Source organism: Vulpes lagopus, chromosome 4 (assembly GCF_018345385.1).
Source record: "Vulpes lagopus strain Blue_001 chromosome 4, ASM1834538v1, whole genome shotgun sequence".
NCBI lineage: Eukaryota > Metazoa > Chordata > Mammalia > Carnivora > Canidae > Vulpes > Vulpes lagopus.
In genome coordinates, this window is record NC_054827.1 from 10,958,983 (window position 1) to 10,971,359 (window position 12,377).

Sequence of the window (12,377 nt, forward strand, 5' to 3'; positions counted from 1 at the left end):
TGACCCCTCCTTCCTACCTCCTCCTTCCTACCTCATTCCCTGTTCCTTCAATCCTGCTGCTTTTGGATTGCACTTGCCAAAGAAAGCACTAGCAATTGGTCAGTCTAGAAAATACCAAGCAGCAAAATGTGTTCCTTGAATCCTTCTTACAATAACTACTGTAGATAATGTGACCTTCATATGATATGGGAAAAGGTGTTTTCTCTAAATACAGAACAAGCTCTGAGGTGAAGGACATTTAAATTAGGTTTGCCTTTGATGCCTACCCTCCTACACTCTCATTCTTTGGTACTCTCCCATTTTTGTTGAGTCTCTGACTTTTAGATACCTGAGACTTCATTCTGCCTCTGACTCTCCCAGAATTAATTTGTAAGTTAGTACACCTTAATAATCTTAATAATTGAATGCACATTAGTAACTCAGTGAGATACCCCATTAGTAGCATTACATTTTTAAAAAAGAACTAATAAAAAATACAATGATAAACCCCAATAATAAAATTTTAGACACTATCGTACATGCTTCATTGTGGTTATATGTTTATATGAAGATAACAGATAATTGATGCAACAGAAATCATACCAGGTTGATGAAAAAAAAATCAGATTCTAGAACCCACCAGACCTGGGTTTGAATATTAGCTCTGCACTTTATAGGCTGTGTGACATTAGACAACACTTAATACTCTCTGTGTTTCATCTATAAGATGATGAAAATAATACCTACCTCATAGGTTCATGATGTAATTAAGTGATTTAATTAAGTGACACAGAAAGGCCTTAGCAGCATAAAGACTTATGTTTATAGCCCGGAAAGTCTCTCAGACAATTGGAGGAACAGATTGATTTCACAGTATGTGAGTACTTCCCTAGTAGGAGGAGGTACAGAAGCTACAGGAACAAGAAAGAGGGTTAGGCTAACCATTACGTCTGTGAAAATCAAGTATTTATTTTGTTTCCTATTTGACAAAACTATTTTGTTATCAATTTCTAAAACAGGCAGTGGTTCACAGGGACAATCAGGGTAATGTCTCCTGAAAGGCAGCCTCTTTATTAAGACACCTGATGTGAAAATCATTCTTAACAATCTGCAGAATCATAGTTTAAAATCACCAACTCTCCTGTTTAAGAGCCATTGCTGAAATTATTCAGTGAGATGGGCTTTCTTATGCTTTGTAAACAGCTATTTGTTATATTCCTTGGAGGTTAAATATAAAGTTACCAGCAAGAAGATTTCATGTACAAGCAGTAATTTTGATGACTCTGGGATATAGAAATCTTCATTTAGATGTTAAGCAATTTTATATTTGAGATACAAAGTTAGCTTAAAAGTGAAATATGATGCATAGGAAAATGTCTACAGTCTTAATGTTTGCAAATATTAAGGACAGAGTGATAGACTACTTGCAATTCACTGTTGCTCTTTTATTCTTTTCAACAAAGGAATTGCTCTGGGACTCTTATGAGAATAAAGTTCAAAGAGGAATAAATTTGTTCCTTAAATATTCTAAGCAAGCTTTTGTGGGAGGGGGGCACGTAGGCTACAGTGCTTTGGGCAAAGTAGTTATCCACCCCATAACCAGTCAAGGATCTACTACCTGAGTGTCTTTATCTGGCAAGATAAGTGAATTGCCAGCGCAGTAACAGCCCCTAGCTCTCCAGCTGTGTGTTCATCTGGGATCAGCTGGAGACTCTGTGTGGCTTGTCCTCACCTAAGAATATAGACTGATGGAAAAACCACCATCTAGAACATGACCATCATAGTATATGAAAAGAGAAAGGTGAGAAGTGTCTGGTTATTCACTGGCTCTTAGGGCTTCCACCTGAATTTCAGTGGCCAAAGTAGATCCCATGGCACACCTCACTTTGAAGAAGCAGGGAAAGGCTGGTTAGCCATGTCCTAGAAGAAAGAAAGAACTGGAAAAATTAGAGAGTGTCCTCATGATCGCAGAGATAACTGCTTTATTCCTTTTTCATTTTTTGTGTTTTTGTTTATGAGCTTCTTTTCTCTGCTGCAAAGACATGTAACACATCTAGGATCTTCATTGTGAAAGAAGCAAAGGACACCATGAGAAATGAGTCTGTGAAATTAAGGGGAATATTCTGTTCAAGGTTCAAAGGTCTTGGTAATATCAGATGGCATTCATATGTGCCTTCCTGTATACCTTCCCTCAGGCATCTACTGCTGCCGAATACAACACCCCAAAATGTGGTAATTAAACACCAGTGATTTGCACACGATGCTGAACTTTGGACTGGGCTTAGGTCTAAGGTGGCCTCACTCGTTTTTCTGACCAATGGTCTTAGCTGATGGCTGGGCCTCTTTCCTCAGGGTCTTTTCTTCCCCAAGGAATCTAGCACGGTAATGCTAGACTTTATACTGTAATCTCTGGGTGATTGGATGGTGAGAGGGAAAACTGGAAGCCTTCTTAAGGAGTAGCTAGGAAGTCCTATAGCACCATCACTTTCCCCGCTTTCTGTTTACCAGACCACATCAAGGGACCAGCCCCGCTTGAGGGGAGCAGAGAAACTCTTGATGAAGGGGGTGGGGGAGCAGCAGCATCACATGGCCAAGGAGCATGGCCCAGGGATGGAAGGATCTTTATGTCTGTCTTCATGAACAGTCTAACCACACCACAGGGCATGGGTCTGAGCATGCTTTATGGACTGCCTGGAGAATAGGCACAGAGCCAGAGAAAGATACTACCATTTTCCAGAGATTTCTCAGTTTCTCAGTGGGTTTGTTTCTGTTACAAATGAACTGCAGTCTGGAAAATAGCTGAAAGATAAGTTTCCATTTGTGGGACGTGAGGAGCTTTTCACTTGATTGTTTTTATATGTCCTGCCAGTCATGGCACTGCTGCTACCGCAACCGTATCTTGCGTCTAGGGTAGCACAACAGTAATCTGCTCTTGGCCATTTCTCATTCTGTTTTGCTCTTGTAATGCTATTGTATTTATTTCTTATGGTAAAACCTCCTCGGAAATTTTATCAAAGTTGAGTGTGAATAAAATCCTCTTGACCGATACAGTGATCGTTTTCATCTATTTCAAAGATTTTTTTTCTTCTATGGACATTTCTAAATTGTACATGTATAAGCTTTATAATGGGCTTTAAGAGTCTGCCATCTAATCTCTGTGATCAGATCAGTTGGGGAGAAAATAATTTATGAAATAATTAGGTCGTAATAAAATAGTAGAGTTGTATAGAATAAGTGAAATCTCTCACCGTTATACAAACAACCTCAGTAAAATAAGTCTTCAGTAATAATCTTGCAGCTCATGAGAATCAGTGTCATCTTGAGATTGTTCTCTTTTTCTGACTTAAAATCTAACTAAAATGATAAATAATAACTTTTTTTTAAAGATTTATTTATTTATTTATGATATACATAGAGAGAGAGAAAGAGGCAAAGACACAGGAGGAGGGAGAAGCAGGCTCCATGCTGGGAGCCCGACTTGGGACTCGATCCCAGGACTCCAGGATTGTGCCCTGGGCCAAAGGCAGGCGCTAAACCGCTGAGTCACCCAGGGATCCTGATAAATAATAACTTTAGGTGAGGTTCTCTCTATCACAAAAAGTGCCCTCGGATTCCTGCTTAAAACTCCTTTAACCTTCAAAAACTAGACCAGTTCCCTTTTCCAGGGTGGGGAGGACCTCCAGGTAATCTCATGCCATTCACACTGTATGGTTAATACTCCTGTGTGGTTGCTGAAGGCAAGCATGGGCAGTCATCCCTCTGTGAATTGGCCTCAGCAACAGACACGGCCGCTCACGGTAAATGTCATTGACTCATTTATCAGTATTTAAAAATTCAATGGCAAATTATCTGAGGATAGCCACAGAATATATGGAATGAGCCTAAACCCCAAATAATAGTTATGACATTATCATAGTCCAGAGCCAAGCCAAAATATGTTTCTTCATCTGATTTGGTCCAAGGCCTGAGCTTATAACTATCTGGAGATACTTGGGAGAAAAGGGGATTTTAGACTCAGAACCGATGTCTACAGGCACTACTAATACCTTAATTTTCTTAAGAGATTCCACAGATGCTCTAGACTGGGTTTTGGAAATGTATACCAGGGTGTTGTAACACATGGAACATAAATTTGGTTGAGCAACTTTTGTTTCCACCCATAACCAGTTTCAGCAAACCACTCGGTTGTACATGTTGGGACACTAAATTGATTCGTGTCTGCCTCTACAGGACACTAAACCCATGTTCTTTCTCAGTTTCTTTATGCAAAGTGCTAGTTTATGTTTAAAGTCATGCTGCCATTTTATCCAGAGAAAGTGAGGAATAGCTTTCTTTCTTTTTTTTCTTTTCTTTTTTCTTTTTCTTTTTTTTTTTTTTTTAACTCTCTTCCATATTTATGGCTTGGTCTCCAGCACTTTCTTCTTCAGTTCAGCCACACTGATAGACTCTCTCTAACACACTGATGATAGGTAGCATTTGGCAGTGATCACATTGAGTTAACAGATACTCTATCTTGTCACAATTTAGAAGGCCTGATGTTTGGAGGAGCTATAAACCTTATTTACATATTTGCCTTTGCCAACTGTAAATTTCCCTTTTATCGTTTTTGGCCTTATGGGGCTGTAAACATTCACCATTTGCTCTTTGAAAGTTCACCCTGGATAAGAAATATCGAAGTAACAAATGTGTCCTTGTTTCTTCAATCCTTTGAAAAAAAGAAATCCGGTCTTCTCCAAAGGATCCATTTTCAACATATAAGTCTGATATTTTTTTTAATCCATTTTTTTGCAAGAGTCTTTATTTCCTTTATAGCCATTTATAATTGAGGGGAAAGGTGTGAAATACTTTTTTCACACAGCCTACCTTGCAAATGCAAACCATATGTTATCTGTTTTCCTATGTATTTTGTATTGCTAGTACCATATGCCTCAAGTGATTGATCTTACCGTTGTGAGGAACCTAAAGATACGTGTATTTTGAGTCTCTCTTGTAGAAAATAAGATGTTCCTCTATTGCTCTTTCAGATTAATGTGCTAAAAGCCTCTGTTCATGTCTAATGGATGATCCATAATTTACATCAAAATTTCAATCATTTTAAATTAATATAGCCATTTCCTTAATGAATCTTGGTACTAGAATCTCTGACTTTTACAAAACAATCCAGTCATGGCTGTTTACCATTTTTTGTTTAGCCTAAAATTTGAGTATCCAGAGTCTTTTCCATTGCAGGTTTTGAAAATAATTAATAAAGACTTGTGTTATTTTAATTAATTAATAAATGACTTCCATGAACCTTCTGTGAAAAATACATTCTATTATTCATCACTCTGTTTTCATCTTCTACTGGATCTCATAAAAAGGAAAAGAGAACACATATATTCTACTAACAGACATAAACACTGTGAGACTTATCTCTGAAAATAAAGCTTTCGGGTTTTCTTGCTTTTTTTTTTTTCTTTTTTCATAAGATACAAGAATAAGCCTTTAGTAGTCAAATTTTCTCTCTATCAGCAGAAGGGATGTTTATGGGCATAGCAAAGGAAAATGTTGAAAAATGAATGTGACTTAATTTCTTATTATAATTAGTACATAATTAGTATTGCACCTTAATACCAGTTCAGCCAATTATGTATATAAATATCTGGTATGTGTTTACTCCATAGTGAAAATAAACAATGAAATACCAATCCTATCTGGCCATGGGGTTGAAAAACTAATCCATTTTCATGGGAGACATTAGGACTCAATTTGCATCTAATGATCAAGTTGAATGTAAGAGGATATCCCTGAACATGTTGATACTGAGGTGGAAAAAGTGATTCAGTGCTATTCAAGAGATGGCCCCCTTGTGACCAAAGGTCTCGTCTAAATCAGAAGAACGAGCACCAACAGCTGAGCCTCACTGTACTGACCTCCCATCAAGCCTATTGGCAGGATGCCTCCCATGGTGGTTTCCAAACTGGGTGCAGGGAGCCACTGAGTTACCATTTAGGAAGACTCTAGGGGCTTCAGTGGGTAGGAGGTATGAACAGACCATACTAAGGCCTAACACTTCTGCTTTTCAGCTGGAACAGTTCTTCTCTTTTTCCTGTTTTACCTATTAGTCTTCTTTGTGGGATTTTCTCTGAAGAAAGGACTCATGAGTATTAAGAAAACTATTGCAAAGCACTGTCATGACATAGTAGCTAGATGAAGTCAAGAAGTTCTCAGGGGGTTAAAATCGTAGAAGAGTTACACTCAGGAAAGAATGGACTGGGCCATTCTTGTGGGAATTGGAATGAAATCACATTATGTTCTTTCTCTTCCTTGATAAAATGTAGGGACACACATGCAGTATACACACATATATATTTAAATATATGATTCATAGGTATATGTATGTTTGAGTACAGGTTATATATATATGTATATGCATACATATGTGAGTACACAGAAATGTGTAGAGAGTATACACACACGCACACATATATATCATATATACGTACATATTCATGTGTGTGTGTGTGTGTATGTGTGTGTGTAGGGAGAGAGAGAGAGAAATCTGGCACCACGTATTGTTAAAGCATCTATTATATTCCAGGAACAGTGCTAGGTAAGTACTGGATCTACATGAAAGAACCAGAAAGACAAGGAAGATTCCTGCCTGCACAGGAAGACAAACAATTGACAAGTAAATCATAAACAAATGAATTGAACAATTATGGATTTGGAGTCGTGGTGCAAATGAAAGAGGAATGTGTAGAGGACCACACAGACAGAGGCACTGGGCAGATACTGGATGATATAAAGGAGCATGTCCACTGGAAGAACTAAGGAAAAGTGCCAGTCTGAAGCCATCAGTTCTAGTCTAGTCTTGGATGGTCTGGGTGAAAAAAGTACATTAAGTGAGATGATTTCTGCATGTCAGTGTCAGGGACATACTTTGGTGTGGTCCATACTATTGGAACTCATCCAACTAGATCTAACTAATGTGGACAGAGAAGTCTTTAAACAACTGAGAAAAAAAACCATGAAATTAAGACTTTGCTGGGATAGTACCTGCAGAGACACAAATGCTAAAGTTTCCTGATATCCTTAGCATTTTTGGTCGAAGTCGGTAGTTCAGATTTTAATCTGAAACCCAATCTTAGAGATCATGTAGGCAGGCATGAGTCACAGACTAAATGTCCCCACATATGGGACAAGTATAATATGATGAACTAGCCAGGGCATAGAGCAGAGTAGCCGAGGGGAACACACCCATTCTAAGTGCACAGTGGGTCCTCACCACATGGGAATGCAGGCACAGTGTTGCCAGAAGCTAGGATTAAAAAGGAGCTAGAAATCCAAGTGTTCCTGTTAAAGTCCCTCCTTTTTTAATGTTGCCAACTAATAAAACGATTAACACGGGAAGAAATATCTTCAGGTTATGGAACTCAAGTTCACACTAATTTGTCCAACAAATCAGTTGCTGAACCCCTTTCTTATTTTCCAACAAGTAAGGAAAGTAAAAAGAGATTGAGTGGCTTCCTTAGGTGCAGACATACAGTGAATGCAGAATTAAGTCTAGATCTTCTCTGATCTCATCTAGGGCTTATTTCCCACTTCTTTCCACCATTCCTGAGGGATAAGTCTATAATGCATGATCAGGGAATAAAGTATCTCATCCTCAGTTTGGTAACCATTTCTGACTTTCAAAAAGAGAAAAACAACAACAAACTGCAGTGGAACTGAGTTCCATGAACAGCTAGACACAGAAAAAAAAAAGCAGTTGTGAAGGAGGAATTTACTGGACTCAGGATCTCACTGGATCACGGGGCGAGGATTGGAAGGAATCAGAACAGCTTTGAGTCTGTTAGTTTGAACTTTAGTGTGGAAAATTTCACCCATCAATTGAAGTAGAGAGAACAGTATGAAGAACCTGCACGTATGCATCCCAACTTTATCCCTGATTTGCCAATTTGATTCTTATTTATTCTCCTACTTTTCAGGAAAATTTTACCTATAAATCCTGGTTCCAAGGTTATAAAGCTGGTGAGGCCCAGTTTCAGACAAAGGACAGCCAGAGGGAGATACATTTGTGTGTGTGATGGTGGGGAGCAGAGGGCAGGGGAAGCACTGAGGGTAGAAATACTGTGACCTTTATTTGGGGCCATGAGTTTGAAGTAGGAGGGGTCTGGATGGGAGCTGAGAAGAGAATTCAGAAATTAAGATCAAATATGGGGTCCCATTCCATAGAGATGATATTTGATACTATAGAGATGGGTAAAATTACCAGCAGAAAATGTACAGAGAGGTGAGAAGGAGAGAAAAGAACAGAGCAGAGGACAGAGGGAGGGAGAGGAGAGAGACAGTGAAGAGGGGAGGCGGAGGAGGAAGATGGCCCATTGGCGGTCAAGCGAGGTTGGTGAGGCATGAACATTTCCAGAAGATAATTCCCGCAGCCCCCATCGTGATATCAACCACCTGTCTGCACCTGTGCCAGGCTTTCCTGTCTCAGGAGGAGACCTGAGGCAGTTCCATAGCAAAGCCACCGCCTGCACGGCCACTCAGCCGCTCTTCCCTCCCACCCCCACCTCCAGGACTCTGGACAGTGCTCCAGCATCTTCCCTTCTCTCCCGCCTCTCCAATTCGCCTCTTCTTTGTCTGACCTTTATCGACGGCTGCTGTTTCTTCCGCCTGCTACCTCCTCTCCTGTTCCCTTTCTTTTAAGGCAAAACTCTTCTGAAAGAATTGTCAATATTTGCTTTTTCAAATGTCCCACCAAGTCCCTCATGAACTCCCTAAAGTCAAGATTTCACCTCCACCATGCTCATCCCTAACGTTTTTGTCAGACATGAAGGACCTAAATCCTCACTCCTTACGTGAGCTGCCAAAATTATTGAGACACTGATCATTCCCTTTCTTTCTCCTAAAAATGCTTCCTTCACTTGGCTGTTGGGAAATCATGCATCTAGATCTCCTTCTCATCTCACTGGTTTTTCCTGGTCAGTGTCCTTTGCTCAGCCTTGCTGTGGCTGGCTTGGAAGGAGGGTTTGGGCCACAAGCAGTCATTTTTGGTAGTGAAGGTAGAAGTAAGGTGGAAGCCGTCCTGAGGGCTAGGTTATACTCGGTGACTTTATCCTATTCCCTTTATCTGGTAATTGAGTTTCAGTATCATATAACTTCTCAAAAGTTGATGTACTCAAATCTAGGACATGGATATCATCCTAGTTAGGCCGATCATTGGTAAGAAAATCTACTAATGCCATACAGCCTAGCACAGAGCCTGGATTGAGAAACCTACACTAGATATTGGCTGAATAAGTAATGAAATCCTGGATAAAGGGGCATCAGGTTACATTTCCTTCAGGCTAAGCACTAGGCTTCTTTGCTTCTTCAGCAATTACAGACAAATAATGCTATTAATGCTCTGAAGCTGCAGTTATATAGAAGAATATTTGATATCTCTCAGTGTTTTAGGATCACCAAGTATTCTTTTAGAATCATAGGAACCATTAATGTCATTTTTTTCCGATTTCTTATTGTCATCATTATAGCAGATTCCACTTGTAAGACAAATCTAAGTCAGAGATTGATCATCTGAAATTCCAAGATCATAGTTGTATCTTCATCTTTTCATTGTTTTAGAACTTTAAAACATCAGCATTGGAATAAGGATGTTTGCTGTCTTTTGCTGTTATATTCCACGTCCCTTTTGGTAAAAATGCAGACTTTCCTGAAAAATATAACGATTCAATATGTAATTATCATAGTTCAAGACAGTATAGTTTTTAATGTTGTTTTACTGAGAATCCCTATGTATAAAAAAATGCAAAGACTTATGTTCCAAAGCGCCTTGAAATCAACAGAGTCGCACCTGCATAGTTTGATCTCATACACAAGAAGAGGGCAATTAGCTTCTGAATTAACACATCCGTGTATTAATCACTGACATTTTGTAGTAGCCCAGAGGTCGTATTGAAAGATACTGTTCGTGCATAAAGCTGCAGAACTTCCTCTAATCACATTGTACCTAATGGATTCACATGTGATTGACTGACCACCTCATTAAATGAAGGAGTGGCTGAGAATTTATTTCGTTTTATATTTTTCCGGTTGTTCGAAATACTTCAAGTCTATTTGTATCATCACTTATGTTTGCTCTGAGATGGTAGAAAACGCTTTTGGAATCTAAGTAGACACTGGGAGCAATAAGCAAAGGGAAATGATGTCCTGGAAAAAAAACAAAAACAAAAACAGGGCCAACAAAAGGGTAAGCGAGCTTAATAATCCAAATGAAATAGTAAACATCATCATGGCATATTGCATTTAGAGGTATTTTTTTGATTCATTAGGAATTTCTTTTATAGGGGAAATTAGGCCCATTGTACCCTACTTATGCAAATGGTCAGTCAGATGGTGACCATCCAAATGCAGCAACAGAGCTGTCATTGTCATTGTCATTACCATTCCATGACAGTGTTTTGTTAGGAATATTGGTCCCCTGCTCTGAGTGCTATCTTTTCTTTGGCCACTGTGATGCTAACCACTCCTAATTTGGGTTCTGCCTCTTAATGAGAGCCACAATGGCAGACAAAATTTCTGCCAAGAGGCTTAAGGTTGCAAAGCCACCAAGTGTGTCATCCTGGGTTGTATGAGTATAGTATCATGTGTAGTTTACAATGCTCTTTGTCATTTATTTTATATTGCAGTGGATTTTTTTTATAAGGTATCCAGGTGTGTCAGTTAGTCCTAGCAGCACACAGATAGATGGTACACACCAAAGGCAGCGACTAAAGAGAGTGGACAGGGTTAAGAGAAACCACTAAGGTGCTGGTGCTTATTGTGAGGTCTCTATACCAACAGCATGAACATCACCTGGGAACTTGCTAGAAATGCAAACTATCAGTCCCTACTCCAGAAGTGCTAAGTCTGAAACTTGGGATGAAAGTTCAAGGTGGCCAACTCAATTTCCTTTATTACAACATTCTTTTCTGTTACAACTTGAGATTAATTCAGGCTACCTCAGCTCACCAAGAAGAGCCAAGTCAGGGCCAAATTCCTAGCTCCCTGCAGGACTAGACTTGGCTGAGTTTTCTCATTTTCCAGTTTCAAAAAGTCTCCAATGTATATGGAATGTGGTTCATGGGATATAGGCTAGCATCAAATGATGGGGGCAGAGAGACCAAATGGTTGTGGTAGTTGATGACACTGAGTAGAAATTCCCGATTGTCCAAGGACCAAGCCCATCAAGATAAAGTAGAGCTGTACAGAGTTGCTTAGCAGACTGGAGCCAGAGTCAAGGGTAAATCACAAAAACATCATTAGGATAATTAAGTCATTTAACTTAAGAGCACCTTGTAAAAGAGTCTTTCCTTCCTTCCTTCTTTCCTTCCTTCCTTCCTTCCTTCCTTCCTTCCTTCCTTCCTTCCACTCCCCTCCCCTCCCCTCCTCTCCCCTCCCCTCCCCTCCCCTCCCTCCCTCCCTTCTTTCCTTCCTTCCCTCCCTCCTGACCTTCCTGCCTTCCTTTCTCATTTCCTCTCTTTAACTTCTTACCTTTGGGACTTCTGGGTGGCTCAGCAGTTGAGTGTCTGTGTTCAGCTCAGGACGGGATCCCATGGTCCTGGGATTGAGTCCCACATTGGGCTCCTTGCAGGGAGCCTGCTTCTCCCTCTGCCTGTGTCTCTGCCTCTCTGTGTGTGTTTCTCATGAATAAATAAATAAAATCTTAAAAAAAAAAAAAACTTCTTACGCAGATTTTCACCCACAAAGGTGAGTTCAGGAATGGATCCAGCAAGAAAGTCTCTTTGTAGTCCACGCTGTCTGTATCTGCTATCTGATTTTATAAGCCATGGAATAGAGCTAAAAAAAAAAAAAAAAAAAAAGAAAAGAAAAGAAAAGGAGATGTTCACCTGGAGGGTCACTAAGAAGATCCGTGGAACAGATAAGTCAAGATTCCCCCTTGTGAAGTTTGGTAGAGGAAGAAAACGCTGGGAGGACTGAAGTTTAATGGATATTATCCCCGACACTATAGCTTACGGAAAACAACAACAACACAGGCATTCAAGTAGTTAATGTTCTAGATACTTCCCTAGGCAGGGACAATTATGTAGAATGAATTGTTTTCCTAGAAGTGGTTAATAATGTAAAGATTAAAAAGGGTCTTCTCAGGGGCCCATGGGTGGCTCAGTCAGTTAAGTATCTGCCTTCCACTCAGGTCATGATCCCAGGGTCCTGGGATCGAGCTCTGTGCCAGGATCCCTCCTCAGTAGGGGAGTATGCTTCTCCCTCTCCCTCTGCCCCTGCTTGTATGCTCTCTCTCTCACTCTCTCTCTCTCTCAATAAATAAAATCTTAAAAAACAAAAAATAAAAATAAAAAATAAAATGGGTCTGTTCAAAGTTGAAGATACATAGATGATCAGATTTTTCTAGGGCA

General features: G+C 39.8%; 1 long non-coding RNA gene across 1 annotated transcript in view; it reads left to right on the forward strand.

The window, feature by feature from the left end:
• LOC121489009 overlaps window positions 1–12,377 on the forward strand; it is a 521,107-nt gene that overhangs the window by 405,202 nt on the left and 103,528 nt on the right. The window lies entirely within an intron of this gene.